Consider the following 16,073-nt stretch of genomic DNA (forward strand, 5'->3'; position numbering starts at 1 on the left):
AGTGAGAAGACGAGGGGTGCACAAATAGGGAGACACAGCTGGGATGGGTGACCCCAACTGACCCAAGGGATATCCCACACCAAATTGCACATTGCTTAGCATATGCAATGGGGGCAAGAAGGAGGAAGGAGCAGATGATCGTAGTGATGGTGTTTGTGTTCCCAAACTGGCATTACTTGTAATAGAGCTGTGCTTTCCTGGGAAAGGCTGAATAGCTGCCTGGCTATGGGAAGTGGTGAATGAGTTCCTTGTTTTTCTTTTCTTGTGTTCATGACTTTTGACTTAGCAATTAAGCTATTCTTACAACAATCTGAGTTTTCTTACTTTACTCTTCCAATTCTCTTCCCTATCCTGACATGGGGGGAGTGAGTAAACCCCAGCTCTGTGGGGCTTAGCTGACAGCTAGGGTTAGACCATGGCAGTCTCCACCCAGGACTGAACTCAACACCTAATACCAACTGAGCCGACTTTTAAGTTGGCATTTGTGGCAGAAAGTGCAATTTTAGAAATACTAAAGCACTTCTGGGCTCATTTGACTTTAGCCTGTACTTTACTTCTTACAGAGAGATATTTTAAAAGTTGGGAAGAATTTAATGGTGGCATTTAAAAATTTAATATTTTGACATAAAACTTCCATTTATTAAACCTTTCATAGTTGAAACAAGGGAGTATTTATCCCAAATTAGGCTCCCTAAAGTCCTATTTGCCCTGTATCCTGTGTAACGGTCTCGCAGGGGGTAAGGTTCAGTGAAATGCTGGTGAACTGAAGTGCTGGCTTGATTGCTGCCATGATGCTTGCACAACCAGTTCTGAAGAATTTTACTGCTGCAAAAATGAGGAGGAGAAAGCAAGAAGACTGATGTTTGACATTTAATTAAAAAAAATTGTTTGCGATCTACAGAAGTAGTCTGTTTCTAGTATAATTACTCTTCAGTAATTATCTCTCAATCCATCACTAGCTTCTGGTCGTTGCGAAGAGGACAGAGTTTGCCATGTTTTCAGCTCATAGCCAGCTCTTGCTCTGTCCCCCAACATGCTCCAAGCTGGCTTCCCATCTTTGAGTCTCTTTTGTACCCCTGCATCCTGCACCCTGGCAGTTGTGATGTTTCCATGGATTGCTCTCCAGCTGGCTGAGGAGCGCTGAGCAGCAGGCAGGGGCAGCTGGCAGCCGGCATCCCGGGGAGCTCAGCTCCACCAGCACTACTCTCCCTGGCAGCCAGCCACAGTGAGCTGTTGTGCAGCAGCCTGGTGAGCTTTTGGACTTGGCACAGCTCAGCTGTGGGCTCAGGTAGCAGGGGAAACAGAGCAGAGCTTTCTGACCCCTTCTGAAACACCAAGCTCAGGTTACTGCTCGTAAGAGTTGAGCAAGAGCCTTTGCTGCATACACCTGAGTCAGCATCTTGGGAGGACTTGTTGCACCCTTTCCAGTTTTGTATCTTTTTGTTGTTCTTTCCCAGCTCTGTCAGAAGAGCGCAGTAAATGAGAGGCAGCTGAAGTAAGGCCATAGAGAAGAGGGTCTGGGAGCCCTGAGGAGGGAGGGTGGTGTTCTAATAGGAGCTGGTTCTTGCAGAAGCAGCATAGGAGATGTAGACTGGATGACAAGAGGGTAGTCTGCTATTAATGTAGTAACGCAAGGGACCCGTCAGGGTCATCTTATTCCTCATTTGCCCTTAATTAAATATTATTTGCTTAAATATGTAAGTAATAAAAGGTAAAAGATGTTACAAGCTGACTAAATTTTTTTCTCTGTCTAATGTTCTCTGTAGCCCTTTCTACAAGAGTCTTGCAGTTAAAATTTCTCTTTCTTACTGATAGATAGACTTTTTCTTGAATAGGACTTTGCGTAGCCTGCTGTGATTGTAGCATTCTAAAAAAGCTGGCATGCTTTTAGTATCTTTTTCATATTAAAATAGAAGATACATAGGTATTTCATGAGTGCAAATTGTGTTGCCCTTATGATGTTGCAAATTTATGATTGTGTTGGAGTGAGTGGGAACACGATTATTTGTTTACAGTCATACCAGGAAAGAAGTTAGGTCTTTGCTTCAACAGTATTGGTCCTTGTTTTTTAATCTTTAATTAATTCTGAATTTGACTAGATCTGCAAATAGCAGATGGTGAAGTACTGTCAAATTGCTGCTCATCATCTGAGTCTCACATACATGATTTGTAAGAATGGAAGTATAAAGAAAATGTATGAAACACCAGTACAGTGTTCCCCAGTAGCAGGAAGTTGCATTTATTTTTCTTTTGGCATTTAAGTTTAACAATGAGCAAGAGCTTAAATAAAGCATTTGCACAAAAGAAGACTTTAGTAATTGATTTTTGAGAAACAAGCAAAAAATAGGGCAGCTACTCCAAAACTTTGCATTGTACTAAGCCTAATTAATAAATTGTCTTTAGCTTTGTGATGTTCAAATGAAATGGAGAACTGCCTGCATATGAAGTATTTTGCTTGTTTCAGGTGCTGATAAATGATGCCTTCTGTTGCTTGCATGGCTGCTTCTGAACTCAGTCTGGGCTGTAGTAGTTGAACACAAAAAGGGGAAGAAGGGCTCATTAAGTGCACGAATTCTTATGGGAGGCTGGGGTGACTCTAATCTTAGCTAGTAGAAATACACACAATTTCTCCTGTCAGCTCTGAGGAAAGCTGGAAATGTAGACTGTTGTCTTGACAGCCTCTATAAAAACTCTGCCTGGTTGCCAAATATCTCTTACTACCTCTAAAAGAAAAATATATCAACACAGGTTTGAAAGTAAAGCTGAAATACTGAGAACTTGCTGCTTGTCTAGTCATGCATCTCCTGATTTAAAAATATTTCATATGCAAGGCTAGTTTTGTTTTGTTTTCAAGGCATTAGCCTATAAATTGTACAGTCCTCAACTTGGGCATTACACTTGCTGTAATTCAAATGTGAGGTTGCATCAGCAAGTCTTTTTAAAGCAGTTATTTGAAGGTTAAATGTAGGCTTGACTGTACTGCTCCTACAGTTCTTCACCATCCTCTTTCTGAGGACTTGTTTAGAGTCCCACAGCTGGGAGGTGTCTGTGTGAAAATCCATGAGGTGGGGTGGAAAGCTGCTTCTCTCTTAAAATTTATTTTGTTGTAGAAGCTTTTTATACCAAAAGAAATCAGCTCATATTTTTAACCTAGGAGCAAAGCCTTACAGCACTCAGCATTTAGTAAATGCACGATTGAGCAAAACATGTCTGTAAAAAAAAAAAAAAGCAGCAGACTTCAGAGACAGACTTAAGCAAGGGAGAAAGAAGAAAAAGAGTAGAGGTTTTTTTATCCATTATATGTACTTTTTGACAACATTTTATTCATGTTTTTTATGGCTTTTTAACTTTTCAATTTTATTCTAATTAAGTTTGCATTTAGAGTGTACCCATTACCTTGAAATTATATTTATCATACTGTCAGGGTTTTATAGTTACTTTTGCTGTCTAGTACAAGACATGGAAAACTACATCTTGAGTATATGGCTTGAAAATGAGGGCATTACTTTTACCTTCCTCACAGATCAGTCTGTCATGTCACTGGAAAAAATCTGTTCTCAGAAGAGCTAGTCACTCTGAGCAGTGTTCTAAAGCCTTGGGAGGGGAGAAGGGATTCCTGAAAGGGAAAAAGTAAAATATATTTTGCTGAGTATGGTTCAGGAGGTTGGTTAACTTGAATCGAATTAAACCTCAGAGCTCAGATGGTGTCAGCTGTGCTGGTGGGAGGCTGGTGGAAATCGACACTTTCTTCAGCTTGTAGGCATTATGCATGTGGGTAGTGTGGTTGCCATCTTCAAAAGAAATTCACAGAAAGATCCATAGATAGGAGGAAAAAAGGCTTCTCATTTCTCCTTACTGTCACGCAAGTGTTCAAATCAAATGGGTGGACAGTCCAGCTTTTGCATTTAGAGGTGTACCTGTACTCATGTCACATTGTCTGTAGCCAGAGGATAGACTGGGCCTAGTGGGGTTTTGTTTTTCTTTGACTTGCTCTGCTGACTCAAATCTTTTAACTGGCTTGACTGTGGAAAATATATGATGGTAGCTCCTTAGCAGAGAGGAGAGGTGATTTTATGAGGGATGTGTAAAGACTGGGGTCTGGATTCATTTTGCCTTTTGTCTCTACCTTAGTTAATTGCCTTCATCTCCTTTTCTAGGCTGTGGAGAGCAACATGCTGGTGCGGAAAACATTGAACTATTTAAGATTCATACTGTAGAAAGAGCTCAATTGTGCTGTCAAAATTCTGGTAGAGGGAGTCTAAAGATACTGGGTTAGTCATGCACATTGTTGGCAGTTGTGTGTTAGGAATGAGATTTGCCTGGATGGTCTTGCAGTCGAAGTCTCTGCTCTGGAACATGTTCCACTTTAGGACACTGTCTCAGCGTTTATTGCGTCAATGGAAAATTCAAAGAGACTTGAAAAGATATTTAATATAGTTCTGTCTGTCATGGTCACCCAGATGGTTTTGTGATCTGGATTATGGTTTTCTTGGATTCTCACACAAAATGCAGAGTAGGCAAAGAAAGAGTGTATGGCAAAGTGGTGAAATTTGCTTGCTCTCATAGAGCAGCTTCATCTCTGAGTCAGAAAAAATTTAGAGCATGTGACAGGCCTCTGACTGAACAAACTTCTAGATTGATCTAACAAAGCTTAAAGAAACAGGTTGGTCTGACTTTGATGTTCAGTATATTAGGTCATCTCTGAAAGTCTAAATATGACTTAACTATAATTTTGTATCTGGGTCAGGCAAAGCTAGAGGAGTTCTTCATCCTAGTTTTAGTATACTGAATGTAAAGAGATCTTCAGTAAAATAAGGAAGGTCCAACATTTTGAGAAAAAACCCTGAGTGCATCCCTCTACTCTTTTCTCAGTAAAAGAACTCAGACCAAACCCTTACTTCCTCTGCATTTTACTTGGAAATGAACATATCTGGTATGTTCATCTGAGTTTCAGCTGCTTTCTCCTGAGTGCTGTGAAAAGATGGTTATGCTGCTTATGCTAATCTATAGATTAGATGCATAATTTCCTGTATTTTGTCTCCAAACACAGAAAACAGACAGCTTTAGCTACTGTTAGACATAAACCCAAACTGGAAACCTGCATTTGCAAGAAAGTCATGGGGACAGCAACAAGCTAAACAGATTTGCAGTGACGAAAGCATGTTGAAACCAGTGTACAACTGTAGTTTTAAAACCCTGACATTTAATTTCTGTTTTGTAAATCCCTGTTCTCAGTGAGGGATAACAAGATATTTAAGAGATAGAAAGACATTTTGCTGTAGATTCAGGCATAGTTGGGGTTTGGGCTAAAACCTCATTTTCTGTTATCTTGCCTTTCATCCCAGTCCCAAAAAATCTGACAAGGAAAAAAAAAAGTCAAAAAAATATGACTGGAATGAACACTATGTTAGATAAAATATTTTTGTTTGTGCCTTTGTGATTTGTTGCACGATCTAAACCTAATTTTAAATGCTAATGTTTGGCAAGAGTTCCTGATGGAAGTGGGTTGTCCTAATCCCTTGTAAGTGGGAATGTGATAGAAGTACCTGGGAGTGGAGGAGAATGCCTGGCAAGATCAAACCCTCATGCCAGGGTACAGAAGGTAGCAAACAGCTCTGTCTGAACAGCAGAGTTGCATAAGGACCTGAAGGTTATCGACTTATTTTTCTCTTTATCCCTTGGTTTGAAACCAGTGACTCTTACTCCAATATAGTCTTACAGTGGCAGGAGAGGATGGGTAGTAGTAGGTTATTGCTTTTCCTGTTACCTTTTAAATTTGCCGTCCTGTGTTTGTAACCCTACTGGGTTGCACACAGTGGCTTTATCTTGGCAGCTGCTTTGTTTGCTGTAAAGCAGATAAAAAGCTGTGTAATCTATGCAATTGGCACTTGGAGGAGATTTTTAAAGTAGATTTGAAGTAGCTGCCAGAGGTCCCCCAGACAGCTTGTTCTCTCATTCCCTGGCTGCAGCGTTGAGAGGGGCAGGTGAACACACCATTCCTCAGTATGGATTTCTCGTGGTGGCCAAGTGAAGGGCATGTGCAGGGACTTATTTTTTTGATTGGTTATGAGGGACAGTAATGCCAGTGCTCAAAGGAATGAAGTTTGTCATGGCTTCTTGCAGCGTCTATTCCATTTAAAGAGAATTTTATGTATATGGGTAGGAATATTAAATATGATTGGTTATGATAGTTGCTGAAAAACAAAGATTTTGGAGGGACTGACTGTGTAAAGGCTAAGTATTCAAGTGATAAAGCTCTTCTGTCTTGTATGTGCATGTTTGTAACCCAGTTTTGTGATTACAAATCAACAGTGTCGAAGAGGGGTTTTGGAAGACCACATTTTACTCTCGTGATAATTCCTAGAAATTAGGGCAGTAGGGAATATAGCTCTTTGAAATGGTTCAATACATCTTTTCCTTCTCACTCTAACTGACTGCAAGGATACGTTGAAACAGAGTGAGAAATACTGACTGGCCACCGCCTTCTGGAGGCAGCAGTATCATACCTGAAACCTGTCATTACCTATTTTTAATTTCCAAGAACATGCTTGTTAGTTTTTTCTTTCAGAAATAATCATCCCCTCACTTCATTCTTCTGTAGGTATATTTAAGTTAAAGTGTCTCTCTCTTTGAATTGATTCCTTCCTCAGTCACGCTGAGTGTGCCCTGTGTAGTTTGGTTTTTGATACCAACCTAGGGGTTTTGGTCCCCTTGGTACAAGAGCATGGTAAGGAGAGTTTGTAGAGTCTCCATCCTTGGAGATGCTCAGCACTCAATTATCCACACAGTCCTCAGAACTTTTCCCACCTGTGAGACTCTAAAGATATAAATGATAAATAAGGCAAGATTAATGAAAATGTTAAGAGACTAAAGTTCAAAATCAGAGTAGTACAGGTTTCTGCTTTAGATTAAGTTGTTCAGTCACATTTATCAATTAATGCTCTTGTGCAGGTTTTTCTGCAGTCTCTTTATTTGGAGTGACAGTAGACTGGAGCACAGGCTACTGCCTTTTCTTGTTTTCTTTCCTCCTGTTTGACCTCCTTGTGTCCTCCACTGCAGTCCCCCTTAGCTGATTCTCCTCTCACTATTGGACTGAAGGGACAGGTGGGTGTTGCTAGGGCTGTTTCAATCCACGTGCAAGCAAACAGACATCACTGGGTCAGAAGCATTGTACTTTGAGTGAATGGAGAGAGAATTGTGCAGGCATTGCGCCTCTGATAAGCCAAGGTCTGGATACCCTGTGCTGCTCATGTCCTTCGTACTGCGTGCTTACAGTTCTCAGATGTCTTCTCCCTTCCTCCCAGTACTGAAGTGCTGAAAATATTCTGCCTATGAAGATGCATTGTCAGTGAAAGACTGTAAAAATGTGGTGTGAAGAGATTTTTAAGGATACCATGATAAGCACGTTTCAATGGGTTGAAAAGTCATTAAAATAAGTATTTTGGCAACCAAGTGTTTTATGCAGGCCTCGGAAATGCTCCTGAGTATGAGTCTGAAACACAATTAGTTGAACGAAAAAAGGGCACACAGAGGTGTAGGACCACTCCTGTCTTTTGTATTTAAGGAGGCAGGGGGGGAGAAGGAACAATAAGTTACCTGTGTGAAGAAGTTAGACCAAAACCAATGTACAGTTCAGAGTTAGAAGAGGAAAAGCAGTCTTCCTCAAAACCATTCTTTGAATTTCTAATTGAGGTCTTGCACTGTCTCTCTTGCATTCTAGTACAAGCAGTAGTGTCTGTTAAAATTTGAAAAGGCAGATGAAACTGAAAAACCACTAAGAAAATCACAGAAGTAAGAGATGTTTTTAGGAAATACTTCATTAACTACTTGTTACTTAGAGTGGCTGCTCATGTTTGCCTGTACCTTCTATCCCACATTACCATTATCTTCCTCTTTAAGTATTTCTGGAAATCTCTGCTAATGAATGATGCTAAATGGCTAAAATACAGGGAGATGGTAGTATGAGTAGAGGTTAATTTCATGTTTCAGTCTTCAAATCAGTTTCTAGCTGTGAGACATGGTAAGCCATAGTGAGTTGGACCCCAGCCCTCATATGCTGGCCTCTCATATTTTCTTCTGAAATGTTTGTGTATTGTGAAGAGACAGCAAGAACAGTTGGGATTCTTCACTGTACAGGACAAAAATCACTCCCTTGATTTCCCCCTCATGCAGATACTTGACAAGGTATTTACTTACGTGCTCAAAATTTGCCTTTTCTCAGTTCATCTGCGACCTGTTTTCCTCCTGGCTTGGCTGCTATAGCATGTAATATGCACCTTTTGCTGTTGTGCTTCAGGTAAGCCTTTTACTTCTCTGCAAATTGTCACTTCCCATATGGTTTTTATAATTAGAGCCTAAACTAATTTAGTTTCTACTTGCTCTTTATTATGTTAAAAATTATCAGTTGCTGAAGCCAATGGGCACAGAGGTAAATCCATTATTATTTTTAACTAGGGTATTGTATGAAACTAAGATAAACTGTCTGGAAGTTTTATTCCTGAATTCTGTGGCTGTCAATTTCATCTTCCATCTGTTAGGTCTTAGGCATTAATCTGAGCTTTGGCCATGTGCTTCAAGTTTATGAGAATTCCTCCTTTTTTAATCTTCAGTAACTGAATTGCAGGCTTCTCACTGTCTCCTTAGTAGGTATAAGCTGCTAAGTTAGATTTCTTTACAAGTGTAAGCATTCAACTGTTTCACTACTTTTCCTCTCTCCTCTTACCTACTACCTTGCTTAAATGTGTGAAGTCTTACCAAGTCTGCATTCTGTATTTTGTTAACCTTGTTGTTAGCTCTTCAGAATAAATCCCTGTGGTTCGGCAGCCATCAGGAGAGGGGGCATACCCGATTGTTAGTTTATCTTGCAGTGAAACTGCTGTAGCAGAATGGACTCGAAATTTTATAAAATAGGATGTTAGCAAAAGCCAAAATGGGTGTTGTAAATGTGGAAAAAGTTTTTTGTTTACTGAAATGGCATTTAAATGAGCTTACTCTAGTTTTCTAAGTAGCATGGTGCAGTACTTATCCTGAAGTTGGAGTTACTTATTTTACATTCCTTTTGAGCCAAGTCCCTGATGCTAGATCAAGCTGTCATTCTTAATGGACTCAAGCACAAATAAAATAAGGACAGTGCTATGTGTTGTAACAGTGTGAAACTGGAATCAGGTCTGGTACTGCAAGAGTCATCATAATGGCACATAGCTCATTCCTGCACAAGGCTGCATCATCTCAGGATAATGATCTCTGCAATGAGACTAAGTGTTTCTGAGAGAGACTGCCAAAAATGAAGAGTATGAGTAAGGCAGTGGGGTGTTTTTCCCCTGCAGAAAAGCACAGTGTTCTGTAGCCCTAAATGTCAAATTAAACAGTAACTTTCAAATACAAATAAATTTTGAAATAGGCAGTATCAACTGTGGAAAGCTGGAAACATTGTAATAACATACTGGAAAAAATGAGATTTCTACTCCCTGTTGTGTTGGCTGTATAAATGATTTGGAAGAGCAGGTGAACAGTGAGGTAATGAAGTACTAATTCATTCAGGGTAGTTAAAGGCCAGCTCTAAAGAACTGTGCAACACTCTTGCAGTCTTGCTTAACTAAGCCACAAAATTGTAAATGAGGTTTGATGTAGATAAATGTGAGTGCGCCCATGGGAATGGGAAGCGCAAGAAAATGACAATTCTGTCATGCTAGGTTCTGAACGGGTGTATCTCTTGTATTTCCAGGAGCATCTTCCCATGGGTCACCCTGATGCTCAGTAGGCCTAAGTAGTGCTCAGCAAACAGAATGGCAGGTGTCACTAGGGGAAAGACAAAGGACAAGTCCCAAAACATCGCTGTACAGTGTGCACCTATGTCTCACGTGTTTAGAGCAGCTCTGGATTACCAAACAGTGTAGTTAAACTATAAGACTGTTCTGAATACTGTGGTGAACTGTGAGGAAAGTTTGCTAGAGTTCAAAATGTGAAACTGGGAGAAATCGATAGCAAATACAAAAAAATGTACTTGGCGTAGAAAATTCCCCAACTCCAAATTTATCTGTTCTTCTGTTTTTAAAAGTAGGAATTAATCCTAATCCACCAAAAAGCTTGGCTGTATTATGATGATGATTCTTGTTTATATAAACGTAGTGAGATGTTAGATGTTTGTTTTGAAATGTTAGAACACGAAGAACCAACCCCCTCCAAAAAAAAAAAAGCAAACCTCAAACAAACCTCATCCAAAACCTAACTATTCTCCTGCCATGAGAACTATCAAGTCCTACAGGCTGACATGGAATATTACAAATATTAGTTCTTAAGAAGAGAAATATTCTAATTGACACTCCTTACATTAAAGGGGAAGAAATCATTGAGAATTTTCTTGGTGGGGCCTGTGAGGGTGAATGTTGCCTGGCTCTGTGGCAAACTTTGGAGGGCTGAGCTGATGCAATCTACCAGATGATGGGGTTTTTTTTCAATTCTGTAAATGAGTAAGCCGTTCCTTGGGCCCAAGCCTTCATAAAAGGAATTAAGGAAAGGAAAAAACCATCAGTAGTAAAAAGGCAAAGGCAGACAATACAGCCTCCTCTTTGAATGAAAGCTTTGTCTGTGCATCATGAATAAAGTTATTTTTATGGATTTCCTCAGTATTTGTTTGTTGTCTTTACTGCTTCAGGAGAAGTTATTTGTTGTTTCTCGTTGTGGTTTTAAATTTTTTTTTCTATTTTTAATTAATTATACCAGCCTGTTATTCAGAGTAACATCCCTGTTCTGTCCTTGCCTCGTAGATGCATTTATTATGTGCTTGTGATTTGCCATTAGGGTTTTTCAAATTTGTGCTTCTGAACACTGGGAGGCCAAGACTGTCTTTCAAATACTGTATTTGAAATGTCATTTCTCAAGTAACCAGGTAGAGTTAAACGATACAAATGGCAGACTTCATAGTGATGAAGAAAGAATATGGAATGCAGTGTGATTGGTGGTTCATTCTGAATTCTAGAGGAGAGGGTTTTAAGCTGTTTCTATTAACATATATGAGTATATATTTTGCTTTTTGACAATCATTGTTTTCCCTGTGGTAAGATTTTTGCAATAAATAAATCTTCAGTGTACTTCTGTCTTGTATTCTGCTGGAATATGTAAGAAGTTCAGCTAAGTGAGTTAAATATTTCATGCAATGCAGCTCTTCCACACCCATTGAAAAGTGATGCTTTATTCCTTGTTTAGAGATGTGGTTCCTTGCACAGAGAAGCAGCCCTTCTGTGCTAAAAACTCTGTGAGTTAAATCTAACTCATTTTGAAGTTGCTGTATTTGAGCATTGTTGGAGTTGTGATTTCACAATGTTGATCTCATTATTGAGTCTGAAATTCCTAAGAGAAGAGCAAATTTGGAAGCAGTCCAACCTGCATCCCAAAAGTTTCAGGGTGAAATTACCTCAGCTTTAGCTTGAAGGAAGAGGGACTGCTATGGAAACTAGATCAGTTCTTTTTTGCAGGATCTCTGCCAAGGCCCTTCATTTGTAGAGGAAGGCATAATATGTTTTATCTATGTTGTCTCAATATAAAAAAAAAAAAATCACAGTCCCTCATATGGAAAAGATGGATACACAGTATTTTCTTTCCATTCTCTTGTGAACCTCAGAGAACCCATTCATCATCCTCTGCCTTGCGTTTGCTGTGAAGAACAACATTTTTTTCTTGCTTGCTGGATTAGCCCAAACAATTCTTTTTTTTCCCTCTTGAAAGCTTCATACATAGCTTCTAGTCAGGAAACATTTTGGGATTCCATTTGGGAAGTTTTAAGCTTGGGGTGAATGGGGAATAGACAAACAAGTTAGCTCACTTGACATCTGCTTCTAAAGTTGATGTACATAAATGTGTCAAAATTATTTTGGCTGCCTGCAGAAGAGGGAAATACTAAGATCATAAATTCAGTAGTGTTTTGTTCATCCTGTTGGCCAGGGTAGCTGATTCAACTGATGGTTGGTGGTTAACAGTTTGTGAATTTGGATTAATGGATTTCCTGTGTATCTGCCCCTAACTATAAACAGGGTAGATTCTGACAGTGATACCAAGTATGAATGTAGGACTGGAGTAATTTAGAAATCACTTTTTTTGTAAGACTGAGATTCTAGTAAGTAGGTGGGGTTTTTCTCCTAAAGGAGTTAAATCAGAAGCAATTAAGTTTGATTGTAAACATTTAAATGTATTTATTTTATTTAAATGTATTTAATTTAAATGTATTTAAATTAAAGAATTTATCCTTCTGAGTTTGCTAATGCATACTCATTTTAATATTTAAATATCTTTAAATTATTAGAGCCTGAATATGGGGTTTAAGATCTTCAGATAATGAAAAAAGACTGGATATCCATGTACTGTGTTTCTTTAAAGTCTCCCACAAAACACAACTATTAAATAGGTTTGAGTTTGAACTCAGTGGCCTTAAAAGTCTGGTAACTGCCTATGTGCAGCCGAATCTCTTGTTTTTCAGATTTTCTCCACAGGCTTTCAGTAAGATTAGATCTGTACCAGATAACATCAGGGCAGGGGTCTTGAGATGATGCACATTTTGCATCTGATGCACGTCTGATGGTACCTAAAGTAGAAAATAGAAAGAATACAAGAGCCAAAAACTAATAATGCTAAAAATTAATGTGTTTATTTAACTTCTAAGGTTTAATTGGGACATGCTATACTGAACTAACATGGGGAAGGTTGAAAACTATAACATTATGTTCATGTAAGGGAGAAAGGGGATAGATTTTTTAGACCAAGATTTCTCCTTTATGGATGACATTACAATTAACTCAGCAATCTTTGAGGTTATTGTTGCTCTAATCTTTAAACCAGGAAAAACGTGGAAGTTGTTCTGTGACAACATGATTGACAGTGATGAAATTTGAGAAACTGGAGTCAGAACTTTCTGACTTACTTGCATCTGGACAAGGCATGGCTTCTTTGGCGCTTTGGGAAATTCCCAGCGGCAGTTTTGGACTTGGTTAATGCATGTTCAAGAAATTAGGCACAAAGGATTTTGTTTCTCTTGTGATAAATCCTACTTCGTAAACATTAGTATCTTTATGCTCTTAATGTTAAGATAATATTAATTTTAGAAAAGCCTTTGTGTCATACAAATATAATATATAATACATTTGTACTTGCTTTTCACTTACATGCAGGATTTGCTACTCTTTATCAAATTGCAAAGCAATTTGAGACTGCTTGATTCTGCAGAAAATGATTCAGTTGAAGTGCACTTAATTTAATCTCCTCTGTTTCACTGAGTATTTGATAAAAGATAATTGAAAAGTCTTCAACTTGTGCTCAGAAAGTTTAGTTAAATCAGGCTTTGGTTTGCTCTTTTTTTCCTGCACCCTCTTAAAGGTCAGCAAATCTTACTTGTAGTGTGAATTATGCTGGAAAGTAAGCCATTTATGGACTCAGTTCAGAACTGATGGCACACTCAGTTAAACATGCATCTAAAATGCATTTGCTGCATTAATCTCTGTCTAACAGTGGGAAAACAGTGAATTGGTAATACAAGGAAGGTATTGCTGGCTGCCAGGTGGTTAATAGCTGATTCATTTTCTGATGAATTCTAGATTTTTTTTTTAACAAATGTCTTTTAATTCATTTGTAAAAGTAACTCAGAGAGGTTGGAAGGAACATATGAAAGGTTGGGATTGGTTTTGCTGCAAATTCAATAAACAGTAATTTGCTTGAAGGCAAAACTGGTGCTGGTTCTGACTTAACAGTTATCATCCCAATCATTACCATCATCTTGGCGGTAGAAAGAGTGAAAAGGGTAGCTCTTGTCTTACTTGCACGTTCACAGTTGGGTTTTTTTTGTTTTGCTTTGTTTTTCCTCAGGGCTTCTTTTAGTGACTCTAATTCACTGTAGGATGTTCTATGTTTTTTTCCCTAGAAGACAATAGTAGAAATACTAATCTACCTTCAACAGAGCAAATTTCTTCCCTTTTGTTCACTGCTATTTTTACTGGGAAGTAACCTCACTCTTGTCTAACAAAATGATGATAATTTTACTAAAGACTAGACTATGCTTTAAAGCTATTCAGGAATGCAAAAGGTCTCTCTCAAAAAAAAGATTAGGTATGGTTTGAACGGAACAGTCAGAGATTAACAAAATTTGAAGAAGCTAGATAAGGGAAAGAAAAAAACATTTAAGCAAATAATGACTGTAATTAAATCTATAATTTTGTAGTTTAAATGAAATCTAATTTTTTGCCAGTTGAGGTGAAACATATTCTTCCCAGATAGGAAAAAAAAATTCCAAACCAACAACAACAGCAAAACCACCACACCAACAACTTTTTCTTTCACAGAGTCCAACAGATTAGGTGGCCACCAGTGGGTGGTAAGGGGATGCATGGAACTAGCTACACACAATCCTAGCTACTTTCTTTTATAGTAATTTTGATGTTTTAGTATATGGGGAAGGGAGGAAGCAGAGTAAGAGAGGTAGATTTTGCAGTCTTTTTAGATTATTATTACTAGAAAAGTGTAAAGTGAATGGCAAAAGATAGGCTTTGCTCTGTATTAGAACTGGAACTTGATTAATGGGCTGGGGACATTTTGATTTTGGTTTCAAATAGCCTGTTTTTTTGTTCTGACATTTACTGCATAGTCTTCAAGGAGCTGGTTTTAACAAGTATAGAAAAATGGTTTTGTGTATCTGGTCATAACAGGCTTTAGGGAAAAAACTGCCTTTTTTTCAGTGCAGAGGTGATTATTGATCCCTGTTGACTAATTATAAATTTATTTATCCTTAAACTATTTTCTTTTTATACTGGAATACTTTATCTTTTTTGTGATGTTCATACAATAGATTAAATATGCAACACTTCAGCTGCATTTACAAGGAAGTACTGTAGGCCATTCTGGAAAGCTGCAGTTAAGTCAGGAAAAACAGAGATTTCACTGCGCTTAGTATCTGTTTTATCACAAATATTAAAAAAGCTATAAAAAAGTGTGGAAGCAAGTTTAAATATTGTTCCAGCTCTCCAGTGGTATTCCTGAGGAGCAATTAGCAGAATGGGAGGGCTGGGAACTGCTACCATCTCACTAATTGGTTCTGTGCTGGAAAACTTATTAAAATAATACATTATTAAGTTGGAAGCAAAGACATTCTGTATGGTTTTTTTTATTGTGTTTTGAAGATCTTCATAACAGGGCAGATGTTTTATACCTGATAAACAGTTAGTCCTTAGGGTAGGGAGGAGACAACCATCTCTCCCTCAGTGGGCCCTTACCTGTAAAGTCTGCCTGGGTTTGTTTGTGGAACACGGAGGGATTTTATAGGACTCATCTCCCTCAAGTTGTCTAGTGATAAAAGATACCATTTCAGTACTTCAAGCTTGGAGCTGGCTGCTCCATAGAACACGAGAGACTCCTGTGTTCTCCTCTCAGAGCAATATTGCTTTGGGAGATAATGGCTTTGCTGAAGATAACTGTGAACTGAGGCAATGCTGCCGTAGTGATTTTGGGTCCAGGTGAATGTAGCCTGTACTGAGGAGATTCTTCTGGTATATGTAGAAGGGAATACAGCTGACCTCCCCCTAATAAGTAACAGCTGTGTTAATTACCCAATACAGCCTTGCCCTTGATGAGTAACAGCTATAGCCAATGAGGATGAGTGAGATAAAAGAGGGGCTGAGCTGGTGAGGGGAGGAGCATCGTGGAGGAGGAACCTTGAGGAGCATGAAGGAGAGAATCACTGCTGTGAGGTCAGTCTGGATCTGCAGTCAGAGCCTATTGTTGGAACCTACAGTCATAGTCTAGCCTGACTCTGCATTCAGAGTCTGCAAACCAGTACCTGCAGTCAGAGTTTAGTAGGAAATAACCAACAGTCAGAGGCTGCAAGGGAAACCTACAGCAGGAGCTTGCTGCAGCCAGAGTTAGTGAATACAAGGAGTTAAGATGACTAAGCCACGAAGAAGATTAAACCAGGACCCTTTTATGCTGTGTTTAACAAGAAGTTTGTGCCTCGGTTCATTTTTACCCTCTGATAAGAGGGATGCTGTAACAGAATACACTTCAGGTATATTACAATATATAGGAAGGTTCTGAGGATC

At 38.8% G+C, this 16,073-nt stretch overlaps 1 protein-coding gene across 1 annotated transcript in view; it reads left to right on the forward strand.

The window, feature by feature from the left end:
* PPP3CA (protein phosphatase 3 catalytic subunit alpha) overlaps nt 1–16,073 on the forward strand; it is a 172,326-nt gene that overhangs the window by 42,677 nt on the left and 113,576 nt on the right. The gene's annotated exons all lie outside the window — the stretch shown is intronic.

Source organism: Sylvia atricapilla, chromosome 4 (assembly GCF_009819655.1).
Source record: "Sylvia atricapilla isolate bSylAtr1 chromosome 4, bSylAtr1.pri, whole genome shotgun sequence".
NCBI classification, from domain to species: Eukaryota; Metazoa; Chordata; class Aves; order Passeriformes; family Sylviidae; genus Sylvia; species Sylvia atricapilla.